Below are 16,626 nucleotides of genomic sequence, written 5' to 3' on the forward strand. Positions count from 1 at the left end.
GTTTTTTTATTGCTGGATTAAAAACATAATGGTGGAAATTCTCATCAGCTCAATGATTTCTAATTGACTGCGTTCTTAGGTATCTTCCTCTGGAGGAACAATGAAAACACAGCAGCTTCTTGATTTTTGGGTTTAACTGCACATGTGCAGAGTTTAAAAGTTGCTGCCAGTATCAAAGGAGAAACAGTGATTGTTGTTGACAGTTTTGTTGTCATTGCTATTGCAAAATTTAGGTCATTTTACCTATAACATGTTAAAGAAAAGATCTAGTTCGTGCATGCTACCATTGCCCGAGTTAATCCTTGTCTCTGTTTAAGATGGTCCTGCTGCTATAAACTTTTCATGGTGTAATTACTCATTCTGGCCATTAGTTGGCTATTTGCTCATTTCATGAACACCTTCAAGGATCCTTTCTGACCATTACCTTATTTTTCTCTGAATTTTGTATTCCAGTTTAAAACCTAGCATCCCATGTTCTTTTGCAATTCAATTTTAATAAAATAACTCACATTCTTTCTTGGATAGAATGTTCGAAGCTTATGTTTAATCTCCTACAGCAAAGCTAAATATTAAGTTGACCTTTTCCCAACACGTCTTTAAGTTCCCTCTCAGTCATCCACACCAGCTCCTTTTGCGTAGGTTCTCATTCACTGTCAGATTTCAATTGCCTTTTCTTTAAATTTCAAGAAGAAAGATTGACTTCAAGTTCCAAATCTTCAGCAATCCCCAACCCTGTTCCTAAAGCTGGATTGGCCCTCAGCCCTGACATCCCTCCCCCTGCAAGTAAACCCTGGGACCTTGTTGAACGCTATCCTCTGGAAGGAGAAAATGTCTACTGACATGCCAAAACATTCACAGTACACATGTGCAAAATGTGCATGTGCAGTATCCCTGCCAGTACTGCCAATGATATAATTTGTCATGTTTGCTCATATTTATTTGGACAGTGTCATTTTTTTTGCTGGCAGGGTGTTTAATAAAGTGTGCACGCACAGAGCGCTCTGCATGCCCAAGCAAACCTTTCAGGGTGTCAGGTACGCAGCCCTGGCAAACCAGATGGGTGAACAGTGATTTCTTTTGAATCAAAGCTACACAATCCATAGCAGCCAATGGGCAAGGTGATTGACAAATTCTTCCAAATTGTACAGTGCACAGAAACCTTTCAATCATGTGAAAAACCAGTCTACTCAGCATCAATACATAATCAAACCAAGTATTTGATACACTCAGCGATGTAATGCAATCCAGCTTCAAACTACAATGCTTCTGTGAAATCACACCTCTCTCTTTCTGTCACAACAACAACAAAAACAGAAGTTGCTGGATAAGCTCAGCAGATCTGGCAGCATCAGTGAAGAAAAAATCAGAGTTAACGTTTCGGGTCCAGTGACCCTCCCAGTTCTAAGGAAGGATCACTGGACCCGAAACGTTATTTCTGATTTTGTCTTCACAGATGCTGCCAGATCTGCTGAGCTTATCCAGCAACTTCTGTTTTTGTTCTGATTTACAGCATCTGCAGTTCTCTCAGTTTTTCTCTCTTTCTGTCCCCTGCCTTCCCCCCCGCTCCAACCACCTTGCTAAGAGTGCTTCCATCATCCTGGACATTTATGAACTCATGTTTTGAACAGGTTAATTTGGAAGAGACAAATAGAGAGGGGCTGGGGGATTTGGATAATACAGTAGGAGATAGAAAGGGAGGAGGATATGAATGTTCACATTTGTAATGAATATGTCAAAATAAGAATGGTTCCAGAAATGAGAAACTTCAGTTATGAGGATAGATTGAAGAAATTGGGCTGTTCTTGTTGGAAAGAAGGCCACTGTGGGGAGCAAGGGTGATGTGAGCAAAATGTCTTTTTAACACAGTGAGTGGTTAGGTCAGGGAATGCACTGCCTGAAAATATCATGGAGGCTTGTTTAATTGAGGCATTCAAGACGACATTGGATAATTATGTTTGATGGAAATGCTGTGCAGGGATATCGGGAAAAAGCAGGAAATTGGCACCAGGTAATAGAACCAGTGTAGGCATGATAAGCCACATGGCCTCCTTTAGCAGCAGTACAACTCTGTGATTCTCTGATAAGGTCAGAATGTATTTGTATCTCTTTAGTTTCTGCCACTTTCGTCCGTTATAAATTCAGACACCAGTTTTTGCAATAGAAACTGCTTAATCAGTTTCCCATGCTGTGCTTAAGTCCCCGCCCCCATGGTGAAGATGCTGTAGCAGAAGGATGTAACTCCAGTTTGACCAGATAATACTGGCAGTTTCCATTATAAATGTTAGCTAGGAATTACTATTGAACGTGTAGAAAAATGTGAACAGTACATATGACTGAAATGGGTACTGAATTATCCCAACTTTTAAAACCACTTCTCCCAAAGATCCCATCTAGTTTTGACTACCAGAGGGTGCAGATTTAAAATGATTTCCAAAAAGATCAAATATGCGGTGAGGAAAGCTTTTTCAGTCAGCAAATATTTAGGGTATGGTCATGTACTGCCTGGAAATGTATTGGAGGTAGATTCATTTGAGGCATTCAAGAAGGTACTGGATGATTATTTGGATAGAAATAGTGTGCAAGTGTAGGAGATACAGTAGAAAATTGGCAGTACATTAATGGTGCAGATTTGAAGAGCTGGCACAGACATTGGGTAGTGTTGCAGAACAGGTACCTAGTTCTTCGAAAGTTGCATTGCAGGTGGAAAGGGTGGTAAAGAAGGCATTTGGCATGCTTGCCTTCATTGCTCAGACCATTGAGTATATGAGTTGGGATGTCACATTGAGGTTGTACAGGATGTTGATGAGGCCTATTCTGGAGTACTGTGTGCAGTTCTGGTCGCCCTGTTATGGGAAGGATATTATTAAACTGGAAAGTGTTCAGAAAAGATTTACCAGTATGTTGCCAGACATGAAGGGTTTGAGTTATAAAAATAGTCTGGGACTTGTTTTCACTGGAGGCAGGAAGTTGAGGGATGACCTTATCGAAATGTATAAATCATGACAGGCATAGATAAGATGAATAACAAAGGTCTTTTCCCTGCGGATGGGGGAGTTCAAAACTAGGGCTCATATTTTTAAAAGCCGAAAGAACTGCGGATGCTGTAAATCAGGAACAGAAACAGGTTGGTGGACAAACTCAGCAGGTCTGGCAGCATCTGTGAAGAAAAAAATCAGAGTTAACGTTTCAGGTCCGGTGACCCTTCCACAGAACCTGTTCTGCTCTGAGGAAGGATCCCCAGACCTGAAACATTAACTGTGATTTTTTCTTTACAGATGCTGCTAGACTTGCTGAGCTTGTCCATCAACCTCTGTTTGTGTTGGACATATTTTTAAGGTGGGAGGAGAAAGATTTGAAAAAGTCATGATGGGAAACTTTTTCACACAGAGTGGTTACTGTGCGGAATGAAGTGCTAGCGGAAGTGGTGGATGGAGGTACAATTATAAAATTTAAAAGACATTTGAATAAGTACATGAATAGGTAAGGTCTGGATATATATGGACCAAGTGCAGGCAGTTTAGTTTAGGAACATGGTCTGTTTCTATGCTGTATAACTCTGTGACTCTATGATAGGCTGAGTAGCCTCCTTCTGCACTGTAATACTTCTGTGATTCTGTCTCTTGTGAATTGGAACATAGCGATCACCTATAATATCTGTCAATAATGGCTGGTGCCTTAGTTTATATTGTCATGTTGATATCCTTACTATTTTTTCATACTTTAACTGTAGTCAAGTGGAAAATAATATGTAAATTAATTCTAATTATGTTGGTGAAATGTCATTTTCTTTGTGCAGAAATGAATAATTGTTGGCCTTGGAAAATTTGTGTTTTACATTGTGATACCTGCTGCAGTTGGTAGGAAACCTGCTCAAATATTTTTGAATTGCCTTTTTACTTTTTCGGCCAAGTCCTTATGCTTGAAACTGGGACCAGTTCGATTTAATGAAGCAAGGCAGAATTCTTTCAGTGCTTTGACCAACATTTATCCTTCAACTGACATCACTAAAATAGATATCTGGACATTTCTCTTATTTGCAGGATGTTACATGCAGATTTAGTGCTCAATTTTTCTATAATAATGATGACAGTTCAAAAGTATTTCATTGGCGCATTTGGGAGATCCCAAGGTTTTGAAATACCTACATGCATCCAAGTTTGTACTTTCATCCACATTGAGAATCTCCTTGTGAGAGTCTCGCTCAGCCCTACTCACAATAAACTAGGCAGTAAAATGGCGCCTACATCCTTAAATGACTATTGGTGACCAAACAGTATTTACTGAAGAAGCATTGTCTTGTGACCATTTAGCCTGTAGAATGCTGTCTGGTATGGAAAAAACTTGAGGGGTTCAAAGAAACAGTTAATGGATTCTAACAGTTGATGTATAACTTACCACCTCATTAATTCATTGAAGTGCTTTATTAGATTTTGAACGTACTTTGTTAAGACAGAAGAAATAGGAAATGGGTAAGCATACAGCCCCTCGAGCCTGTTCTGCCATTCAGTCAGATCTTGGCTGATCCAACATTCCTCACATCCACTTTCCTGCGTTTTCTCATAACCCTCAATTCCCCTACTGATCACAAATCTATTTATCTCAGCATTAAAAATACACAAGGACTCTGCCCCTACTGCTCTTTGTGGCAAGGAGTTCCAAAGTCTCTCAAGCCTCTGAGAGAAGAAATTCCTCCTCTTCCCGTCTTAAATTGGCCCCCCTTTATTCTGCGTGTATGCTGGCCCTAGACTGTCCCATGAGTGGAAATAATCTCTCAGCATTTACACTGTGAAGCCCCTTAAGATTCCCGTACATTTGAATGAGATCACTTCTCATTCTTCTAGACTCCCAGTGAATAGAGTCCCAATCTGTTTAGCCTTTGATCATTAGACAATCCCTCCATCAGTCTCATAATCTGAACGTCCCGAGTTCAGTCCTCAGAGAAACAAAGGCTAAGAGTCAGTGGCTTAGACAGCACTGTGGCTCAGTAGTTAGCTCTGGTGCCTCACAGCACCAGGGACCCATTTCAATTCCACCCTCGGGCTGTGTCTGTGTGTAGTTTGTACATTTTCCTCATTATGCTTGGGTTTCCTCTGGATGCTCCGGTTTCCTCCCACAGTCCAAATTAGGTGGATTAGCCATGATAAATTTCGCATAGCGTTAAGGGATGTGCAGGCTAGGTGGGTTAGTCATGAAAAATGCGAGGTTACAGGGTTAGAAAGTGGAGGGAACTCTAGGTGGGATGCTCTTCAGTGGGTCACTGTGGATTCGATAGGCCAAATGGCCTGTATAAACACTGTAGAGATTCTAAGATCCATGCTAATGCCGTACTGCCACTGGTTGCATTGAGATGTAGCAATATGGGGCCATGAAAATCTGTTCTTGCTCTCACACCTGCAAACCTTGGTGTTATTACTCATGTATGTGGGCTTTATCAGCTATTCAGTAGCATTACTTTGATGACTTCCTGCCATCGATCTTTTGAGTTATTTTCAGAAAGCAATTATACATTGTTCCATGACTCTGTAGTTTTAAGCGCCCAGTACTTGAGCAGTAATTTATCTCCGCAGCAACCTCAGCTTTGTGATTTGGAAACTCGCATGCTATAGACAAAAGGAAGTTCATCAGCTCCACAGGGGAAAGTTATCTATTAGTGCAAATAGTTTCCTTAAGAAGTCAGAGAGGGATTGCAAAGAGTAGATAGTTTATTTCACAGACTTAATGTTCATCTCTATCAGTTATCTTTACATTCTAAATTAAGACAGGAATTAAATCAGAATGTCAGATGCATGCAATTAGGCAGTGGCTCAGGCTACACGTGCTCTTAATTTATTGCAGGGATCATGCCTCATATCAAACTTGTGCTTTGGTGCTACTTGATAAAAATTACTTGTTGTGGATCTTATGAGAAGTCGCTGCTTCACTAGTTCTGATTTCTTTTTGAATAGTTTAAGGGAAAAGTTGTGTGGCACATTGAATTGAATGTTTCTTTGTCTGAAATCCTGGCTTTGAATCCCAGAACAGACTGACTGCAGGTAGATGGTGCAGACTGAAAGAGTTGATCATTATGAGTAGTTTTTAACAATAGCATTAATTTCATAAACTTTCCCACACAGAGGTAGTGCGGGCAGTTGTAGAGTGGAAATATTGGAGCTGAGGCCCATGAGCGATGTGCCTACTGCACCCAGCCTGAAATGTCCTGTCACTAATTCATATCATTGCTACAAAAAGATAACAATGTGTACTCCAATCTTCATTATTTGTTTAACATTTGCAGTACCATTCAAGGTTATGACAGCACAGGTGACACAGTTGCCCTAGTGGCTTAGGGAGAGAGATGGAGAAGAGTGGAAAGGCAATACTGGTAGAAGATTTGATAATTTTCGGAACAGCCAGGCTTTCTGCAGCTGTAAGTGTGAGTGGGAGATGGTTGCCTCCCTGCTGAGAGATTCACACATGTCACTCATTCCTCTGAGGAAGGATCAACAGTCAAGGGTTATAGTCCACTTTGGTACCAACGGCATAGATAGGAAGAGGGATGAGGTCGCAAAGGTAATATTTAGGGAGCTAGGAAGTTGATTGAAAAGCAGAAATCACAGGGTTACTTCCAGTACCATGTGCTATTAACAATAGAAATAGGAATTTTGAACAAATATGGAGGTGGTTAAAGAAATATTGCAGGAGGCTTTAGATTTCTGGGGTATTGGGAGACTAGTTCTGGGGCAAGTGGGATTTGTACTTGGGAGTTGGATGAGGCCTGTTCGAAAGGACAGGAATAAAATAAAAGGGCTTTGGATAGTGCTGAAAATAAGAGATGTGATTGCTACATCAGTGAGAGTCAGTTAAAGACTTAATTTTAAAATTCAGTCAGGAAGGAGTTGCCCTGAGAGTCCTCAATAGTGACATTCGACCCCATGAAGTCTAATGGCATTAGGTCAAACATGGGCAAGGAAATGTGCAGATATGTACCGCGTCACCACCCACCCACACACACACACAGCTAAATTAATCAGCATTTCTCTATGTTGAACTTGAAGGAAGCACTGAAGGTGACAAGGCTGTGCAGTGTTCTCTGGTGGAAGGCTTCAATGTCTATGATCAAGAATGGCTCGGCAGCAGCACAGCTGTTAGACTGGGTCTGTGGCAGGTGGTGAAGGAACCAGCAGGGATTAAAAGCATACTTGACCTCATCCTCACCAATCTTCCAGCCTCAGATGCATCTGTCAGTGATAGTGTGTCAATACTATGGTTTTGAGAGGTGTATTTTGTCCTGGTTTTTTTTTATGAAGAGAGGTTGAAACAGAGGTATTACGCAGTCTGTTCCAAGCTGTTAAAGTAAACAGCTTGTGAGGCCTTGGAGGTTTTATTAAGTTGGAACAATAGAAGCAGCATAAATGATTGGAATCAGGCTCCCATAGAGGCAGGGTTTTAGTTTAGCTTTCAGTAATTATTGGTGTTTTGAAGATGCCATGCATCTGTCCCTGCTACAGCAAAATGCTTGAGTTCTCTCTCTGTGCCAGAATTTTCTTTCTTTCCTCCTGGACTGGAGAAACATTGCATCTGAGACAATCTATTTCACTGAATTTGCCTTTGCCAAGTGTGTGTTTATGGGGTGTTACAATATTGGAACAGTTGCTGTTTGGTAGGATTAAATAATCTATTAATCTGTTAAGTTTTTCCAATAGAGTTAAAGTTATACCAGTTCTTCTTTCTTTATTTGTGTTTTAGATGTAAGAATAAAATGTAGTTTGTTTAAAGCCGAGCAGTGTGACCAATCGAGTTACATCTGGAACACAGTGCCTTACACTTGCCTTTAAATAAGATAAAAATTAGGGTCTAGGCTATCTCCTTGATACATTTGAAGGGAGTTTGATCTGGTCCATAACAATAGTACTTGTAAGAGCGATGACCACACAGTTCTTGTGGAGAAAACGTCCTGTCTTCACATTGAGGATACCCCTCCACAACATGTTCTGTGGCTTGATCACCGTGCTAAACTGGATAGGTTTCAAAGAGATGAAGCACCTCAAGACTGGACATTCATGAGGTTCTGCAGGCCATCAGCAACTGCAAAATCATAATTCAAACACAATCTGCAATCTCGTGGCCTGACTTTTCCCCCCACTCTATTGTTATCATGAAGTCAGAAGATCACCTGTTCAATGAAGAGTGCATAAGGGCAGGCCAGGAGCAAGACCAGGCATATCCAATTTTGAGGTGTCAGCCTGTTGAAGCTAAACACAGGGTTACCTGCGTGCTACGTACCATAAGCAGCTAGTGATAGCCAGGGCTAAGCTATTTCACAACCAATGGATCACATCTGTGCTGTAAAGTCTTGCCATATCCAATTGTGAATGCTAGTTGTTAATTAAACGCCTCACTGGAGAAGGAGGCTGCACAAATATCCCCATCCTCAATGATGGAAGAGCCCAGCACATGAGTGCAAGAGATAAGGCTGAAGCATTCACCGCAATCATCAGCCAGAATTGCCAAATTGATGATCCATCTCAGCCTCCTCCAGTGATTCGCAGTATCACAGACACTAGTCTTCAGCCAATTTGATTCACTTCATGTGATATCAAGAAATGATTGGAGGCACTGGATACTGCAAAGGCTATTGGCTCTGACAACATCCTGGCAACAGTCCTGAAGTCTTGTCCTCCAAAACTTTCCATTACCCCTGGCTAGGTTGTTCCAGTAAAGCTTCTGGCATCTACCCAACAATGTGGAAAATTGAAACAAGCACAGAGAACGCTGGAGAAATTCAGCAGGTCTGGCAGCATCTGTGGAGAGAGGGGCAGAGTTAACATTTCAAGTTTGGTATGACTCTTCATCAGAGATGGAAGGTGTTGGATAATAGGTTCTTGACAAAGTCAGAGGAGGAGCAAGAGAGTATATCATATACAGGCTCATTCTCTACCTCATTCTACATGTATTCCAATTCAAGTTCCATCCTTTATGTTTTGAGCCCAATTAGGATTCAGTAATTTTAGAAACTGACTGCTTTATGTCTGCCCCAATTTTTCTCACGTTCCTTCCCCACCTTTTCCCACAGCTGTGTCATGTTTGTATCTTGTTTACTTTGCACTGAGGAACACAAACTAATTCTCTCCCTTTCACACCTTTTATGTCTTTTGCATTGGGCTTCTATACCATCTGCCCTCTTGCTCCTCTGATGCCTCTGTCAAAAGTATAAAAAAGAACCTATTTCCCACTACTTTTCTGTTCTGAAGAAGCCAAACCATCTCAAAATGTTGATTCTGTTTCTCTTTCCACAGATTCTGCCAGACCTGTTGGGTTCCTCCAACCTTCTGAGTCCAGTTCAGATTTCCAGTATTTGCCTTTATTCAGATGTAGAAAATTGCCCAGGTATGTCCAGGGCACACAAAGCTGGACAAACGCAATCTGGCTAATTATTGCCCCAGCAGTCTATCCTTGACCAGTAGTAAAGTGATGGAAGGGGAATTCAACAGTGTCCTCACACAGCACTTGCTTAGCAATAACCCGCTCATAGACTCTCAGTTTTGGTGAATTTCAGCTTGTAGATGGTGCACACTGCTGTTGTTGTGCGTCGCTGGTGGAAAGAGTAAAGTTTTGTAACTATGGTGGCAATCAAGCAGACTACTTTGTCCGGGATGGTGTCAAGCTTCTTCAGTTCTGTTGGGACTGCACTCAGTCCAGGCAAATGGGGTTATTCCATCACATTCCTGCCATGTGCCTTGTAGATTATGGATACGTGTTGGGGAGTCAGGAGATGCTTTATTCACTGCCATATTCCTAGCTTGTGACCTGCTGTTGTAGCCACTCTGTTTATATGGCTAGTCCAGTTTTGTTCCTGGTCAATGGTAACCCCAATAGTGGGGGCTTCTGTGATTGCAATGTTATCGAATATCAGGGGTGGTAGTTAGATTTTCCCTTGTTGAAGATGGTAAATACCTAGTATTTGTGTGGCACATATGTTACTTGTTACTTGTCAACCAAGACTGGATATTGTCCAGATCTTGTCGCATTTGAACATGGGCTGCTTCAGTATCGGAGGAGTCATGAATGGTGCTGATCAATCATCGGTGAGAATCCCCACTTCTGACCTTATGATGGAGGGGAGGTCATTGATAATGCAGCTGAAGGTGCTTGGACCTAGGACACTACCCTAAGGGACTTCTAAGAAGTCCCGGAGTTGAAATAACTGACCTCCAATAACCAGAATCATCATCCTTTCTGTTGAAGTGACTCCAACCAGCAGAGAGTTTTCCCCCTGATACCCACTGACTTCAGTCAAATGGAGCCTTTATGTCAAGTGCTGCAACTCTCACCTCACCTCTGGAATTCAGCTCTTTTGTCCATGTTTCAACTAAAGCTGTAATGAGGTCAGGAGCTGAGTGGCCCTGGCAGAACCCAAACTAGGCATCAGTAAGCAGATTATTGCTGAGCAGCATCTGCTTGAAAATACTGTTGATGGCACCTTCCATCACTTTACTGATGATCAAGAATAGACAAGTGGGTGGTAATTGGCCAAATCTGAAATAGATTGTCCTGCTTTTAATGAACAGGACATACCTAGGCAATTTTTCACATTGTCAGATCAATGTCAGTGTTGTAGCTATATTGGAACAGCGGAACAACACCAAATTCTGGAGCACAAGTCTTCAATACTTGTGGCCAAGGCAAGTTGGCAAACTGGATCCAAAATTAGTTTACAAATAGCAGTAATGGCGGAGTGATGTTTTTGTGATTGGAAGCCTGTAACCAGCGATGTACCATAGGAATTGTTACTGGGATTCTTGTTGTTTGATATGTATGTTAATGACTTGGATTTGAATATAGATAGTATAATTAGTAAACGTGCAGATCATATAAAAATTGGAAGTGTGGTTGATAGTGAAAAGATTGGTCTCACACTACAGTCTGATATAGATCAGTGGGTAAATTGGGTAGAGCAATGGGACATGAATTTAATCCTGATAAGGACGAGGTGATGCATTTTGGGAGGTCTAATAAAGGAAAGATGTACACAATAAATGGTAGGTCCCTAGGGAGCACTGAAGAACCAAAGGATCTTGGTGTTTAGGTTCATAGATCTCTGAAGATCCCTGGATTGAAAAGACTCAAATATGAGAAGAGACGGGATAGAGATAGTAGGAACTGCAGATGCTGGATTTTCTGAAGAAGGGTCCAGGCCCGAAACGTCAGCCTTCCTGCTCCTCTGATGCTGCTTGGCCTGCTGTGTTCATCCAGCTCTACACCTTGTTATCTAAGAGACCGGATAGGCTGGGTTTGTTTTCCTTGGAGCACAGGAGGGTGAGGGGAGGTCTTATTGAGGTATACAAAATTGTGAGAGGCATAAACAGGGTAAATCATAAGAGTCTTTTCACCATGGCAGACATGGCTAAGACCACAAATGAGGAGTAAATGGCTTTGGTAGAAATATAGAACGTGCTGTCCAAGAGGGTGTTGGAGGCAGATACTCTTGCAATATTTATGAAGTACCTGGATGGGCACTTAAAATATCAGGGCATTGTAGGCTGTGGATCATGTGAAGGTAAATGGGATTAATGCATTTTGGTATCTGTTGGTCTGCATAATCATGGTGGGCCAAAGGACCTGTTTCTATGCTGGTATCACTATTATTCTAGTATTGCCAGAATATTATCAGGGCCTTCGCAGTATCCAGCACCTTCAGCATATCTTGATCTCACATAGAACTGTCTGAAGACTGGTATCTGAGATGCTGGGGACCTCTGGACGAGGCCAAGATGGATCGTCATCTCATGGTATTCCAGGATAGGCAATAAATGCTGGCCTAACCAGTGAAGCCCTGAATGAGGGGAAACAGAAGGTAGAGGATTACGTTCGGTTTCTAGCATAGAAGCAGACCATTCAGTCCAGCTATGTCTGAACTGTTGGTTCTGCTTCACATACGTCTCCTCTCACCCTCCTTCATCCTACCTTATTAGTGTACCTTTGTGCTCCTTGATCCCTCTTGTGTTGATCCAGTTTCCCCTGAAATGCATCTGTTATGCATCTCAGTTACTCATGTGGTAATATATTCTACATTCAGGGCTATTTCAATGTGAATTTTTGGATGAGAATTTAACTCTGACTTTAAATCTAGTGTGGCAAAGTAAACCTTGTACCATTCCACAGGTGACAATAAGCACGCTTCACCTATTCTAACACCTTACATTAAAAAGCAGACTGGGGGAACTAAAGACATCAGCAAACCCAGTCAACATATTTAAAGAGATCTCTACCAGCTTCAGGTGGATATACTCACCACTTTTAAAATAATACTGGTTGAATTAGGCCCGTTTTTAGTGCTACCCGCCCCGTTCCTCCCCTCCCCATCCCCAATAGCTCTGACAGAAACTAGGCAACAGGAGATGAATTGACCCCATGTCTTTATTTAACAGCAATTTAACATCTTTCCAACAAATATTGATCCATGTAAGTGTCGATCAATGTCTGTACACAAACTCCATTTAGCAAAGTAACAGTAAAGACAGTTTTGAAAGGCAGATGATTTAAAGGCTTGGGATTTGTTTGATTTCTGATAGCTTGCATTTCAAGTGCTAGTCAGTGTTTACTCAAGTTAAGCATTAAACAAACCAATGAGTGTTCTTGAACATAGGAGGGATGAGATCATCATCAAAGACCTGAAGAGAGTCCAACAAATCCTTTGGGCAGAGTTGAAAAACCCAAAACTCTCTGCATTGTCCAGATTAGAGAGAGACACTCCATTATCCTGCAATGAATGGTTGAAGTTTGCTACTTTTGAAGAAATAACTGACATTTCTGGTCCCACAGATGTTACCCAAAAATTGTTTGAGCAGGATATCCTATGGTGTTGTGTTTGTTGGTTTTAATTCCACCTCGTACTATATCTGAAAAAAGAACTGTTGGCTTTAGGTGCTACAGTTTGGGATGGCTTAGTAGTATTACTACTAGACTGTTAAACCAGAGACCGAGGTAATTGTATGGGGACCAGCGTTTGAATCATGCCGTGGCAGATGGTGGAATTTGAATTCAGTAAATATCTGTAATTAAGAGTCTAATGACCATGAAACCATTGTCAATTGTCGGGAAAAACCTGGTTCACTAATGCATTTAGGGAAGGAAACTGCCATCTTTACCTGGTCTGGACTACATGTGATACCAGACCCACAGCAATGTGGTTGACCCCTAACTGCCCTCTGGGATGGGCAACAAATGCTAGCCTAACCAGCGATACCCTCACACTGGGAGTAAATTTTGTAACAGATTGCGAATTGATGATGGTGTGGTGAGGCTTAGGAGAGCATCTGGAAACTCGATGAATGATGAGGCCAGGAAACTATCTGCTCAACTACCTAACAGATTCAATATAGACACAAAGAGCAATAAAGACATGGAAAGGAAGAACAGATTAAGAGAGAAAGAAGACACTATGGAAAAGTAAGAAAAATAGTTACATTTTAAACCTATGCAAGAACGTTTCACTACCTGTGAGTCCGTGGTTTCAGTTGTTCCTTTTCTGGGCTGGAGTGGTTGAGAACAGAGAAGTCTCGTAATATGTGAGGTTCTTGTACCATTAAGTACTGGCCCTAATTTTCTGTGTCAAGTTTAATTTATATCCACTGTGCAAACCTAGCAATTTCTTTCAACTCTCAGTAGCGTTTTCTGATGTATATTAATGATTTGGGTGTGCAGGGGACAATTCCAAAGTTTGGAAGAATTGTAATTTGTGAGGATGGTGTCGAGCTCCAAAAGGAAATTGACAAATTGATGGAGATGGCAGACAAAGTTCAAGAGAAGCAGAGAAGCATGAGCTGATGCATTTTAGGAAGAAAATTGAAAGAACCTATAAAATAGTTCTAAACGGAGTGCATGATCAGAGGCACCTGGGTGTATATGTGCGTAGATTATTAAAGGTAACCAGGCAAGTCGAGAGAGCAGTTAATAAGGCATGCAGTATGCTCGGCTTTATTGATAGGGACTTAGAATACCAGAGCAAAGAAGTGATGTTGAACGTCAATAAGATTCTTATTGGATCTCCACTGTAGAATTATGAAAGCTGTTGATGCCACATTACAGGAAAATTGTGAAATTGGAGACAGTGTAAAAACATGTAGACAGGGCGGTTAAGAGCCCATTTAACATGCTTGCCTTCATTGCTCAGATCTTTGAGTATGGAGTTGGGACGTCATGTTGAGGTTGTACGAGGTTGTGTAGGATTTGGTGAGGCTTCTTCTGGAGTACTATGTCCAGTTCTGGTCACCCGAAGGATAGAGGGATGTTATTAAATTGGAGACGGTTCAGAAAAGATTTACCAAGATGTTGGCTATAAAGACAGGCTAGATAGGCTGGGTCATTTTTCACTGGAGCAGAGGAGGTTGAGGGGTGACCTTATGGAGGTTTATAAAATCTTGAGGGGCACAGATAAGGTAAATAGCAAGCATCTTTTCCCTAGGGTCCTTGAATCCAATCAGTCCATGCTGACCATGTTCCCAAACTGAACTAGTCCTACCTACATGCATTTGGCCCAGATCCCTCCAAACCTTTTCTATTCATGAACTTATCCAAATGTCTTTAAAATGTTGTAACTGTACCTGCATCCACCACTTCCTCTGGCAGTTCATTCCCCACACACACTCTGTGTAAAAAAAAGTAGCCCCTCATGTCCTTTTTAAAATCTTTCTCTTCTCACCTTAAAAATATGTCCTCTAGTTTTGAACTCCCCTATCCTGGGAAAAAGACCCTTGCTATTCACCTTATCCATGCCCCTCGTGATTTTATAAACCTCTATAAGGTCATCCCCTCAGTCTCCTACGCTCCAGTGAATAAAAATAGCCCTTCCAATCTATTTTTAGATCTCAACCCCTGCATTCCCGGCAACATCCTGATAAATCTTTTCTGAACTGTCTCTAGTTTAATAATATTCTTCCTGTAACAGGGCAACCAGAATTGCACACAGGCAATTTGTTTTGTTCTTTCACCTCATGGCCTCAGTGGGAACAAACAAGAGTTTTATAATCACAATTATATTGCTGCAGCCAGGATTATTTCATTGAAAATCTAGCATTGACAAAGCACAACAGTGAATAAAGAAATCCGGCTTCGAAGTTGAAACATAAATTTCAAACAAAGTTAAACAACCCTGTATTTATTCTCCTTTAACGTTCTGATTGCTGACCTTTAATGAGTTAGCAATCGACAGCTGGCTGATGGAAAAGAGGGAGCTCACTGAAGCAGACAATTGCTAAAAAGTAACAATGGTTCTTGTGGCACAGTGGTAATGTCCCTAACTCTGAGCCAGGAGGCTCAGGTTCAAGTCCCACCTGCTGTATTTACCATAACACGTTCATAGAAAGTAATACCTCTGCCTCTGCCATAAAGGAACTGGGGTGGCAGTGAGCTTATCATAATTAGCAGATGTGATGATTTTTTGGCCATGCTTGGTTTGTGGAGAATAGTGCTGTGCTGCCACCTGATGGTTGTTGCAGTCGGGCTTTTCTTTCTCAACAATAAGGCTTTAACATAGCAATGCACCAATGCGTTCCTGCTGGAGCTCTATGTTACGATGAAGACATACCCCACAAATGCGCCATTAATGCAAAAAGGAGATAGAGGGCTTGGTGACATGGTGCAATGAGAACAACCTCTCTCTCAATGTCAGCAAAACTAAAGAATCGATCATTGACTTCAGAGTGAAAGGAGAACACATGCCCATCTACATCAACAGAGCTGATGTTGAGAAGGTGGAGAGCGCCAAGTTCCTAGGAGTGACGATAACCGATAACCTGTCCTGGATTTCCACGTAGATGTGAAGGCCAAGGAGGCGCAACAATGCCTCTTCTTCCTCAGGCGGCTCAGGAAATTTGGCATGTCCATAAGGACCCTTGCCAACTTTTCCAGAAGCACCATTGAAAGCATATTGTTTGGGTGCCTAACGGCCTGGTATGGCAACTGCTCTGCCCAGGAAAGTAAGAAACTACAGAGGGTGGTGTGCACAGCCCAGACCATCACAGAAGCCAACCTTCCTTCCATCCATGAACTCCATTTAGACGGCTTGTTGCCAAGAAAGACTGCCAACATCATCAACGACCCATCGCATCCCAGTAATGCTCTCCTAAACCTCTTCTGTCAGGAAGAAGATACAGAAGCTTGGACATATGCACCAGCAGGTCCAGGAACAGCTTCTTCCCAGCCGCCATCAGACTGATGAATGGACTCTCTAACTTCAGATAATGCTGATCTTGCTAATGTTGATCTTGCCCAGCGAACACCCTGCGCAACATAACCGGTATGCCTCTGTCAGAGTTTTTTCTGCAGCCTAAGATCTGTATGTCCTTGCTTACAATGATCTGCCTGTACTGCTCGTTAACAAAGTTTTTCACTGTACTTAGGTACACTTGACAATAAATAAATCAAACCAAATCATTATGCGAACTTCCATCTAATAGATAGACGATTAGTTTCCTGCACAAGTAACTTTAATACCTTATTTGTCATCTTTTGATAAGTTGACCTTTCAGTAATGTTGCTGGTATAATAAGAGATTTAATTTATCACTTTACAATCTGAAGTAATTGCCTGGCCTTTGTACAGTACTGTTTGTCCTGGTTTCCTTTGTGTTGTGCATCAATAAACCAC

General features: G+C 41.6%; 1 protein-coding gene across 3 annotated transcripts in view; it reads left to right on the top strand.

Annotated features, from left to right (window-relative positions):
- Positions 1-9,279: 9,279 nt before the first annotated feature.
- Positions 9,280-16,626, top strand: part of LOC109923889 (zinc finger matrin-type protein 1-like) — a 38,018-nt gene continuing 30,671 nt past the window's right edge. For all 3 annotated transcript variants that reach the window (XM_048604820.1, XM_048604833.1, XM_048604825.1), the window contains exon 1: positions 9,280-9,366. The gene's annotated coding sequence lies outside the window, so the exon portion shown is untranslated. The remainder of the gene's footprint in view (positions 9,367-16,626) is intronic.

This window comes from Rhincodon typus, chromosome 1 (assembly GCF_021869965.1).
Source record: "Rhincodon typus isolate 14 chromosome 1, sRhiTyp1.1, whole genome shotgun sequence".
Lineage (NCBI taxonomy): Eukaryota > Metazoa > Chordata > Chondrichthyes > Orectolobiformes > Rhincodontidae > Rhincodon > Rhincodon typus.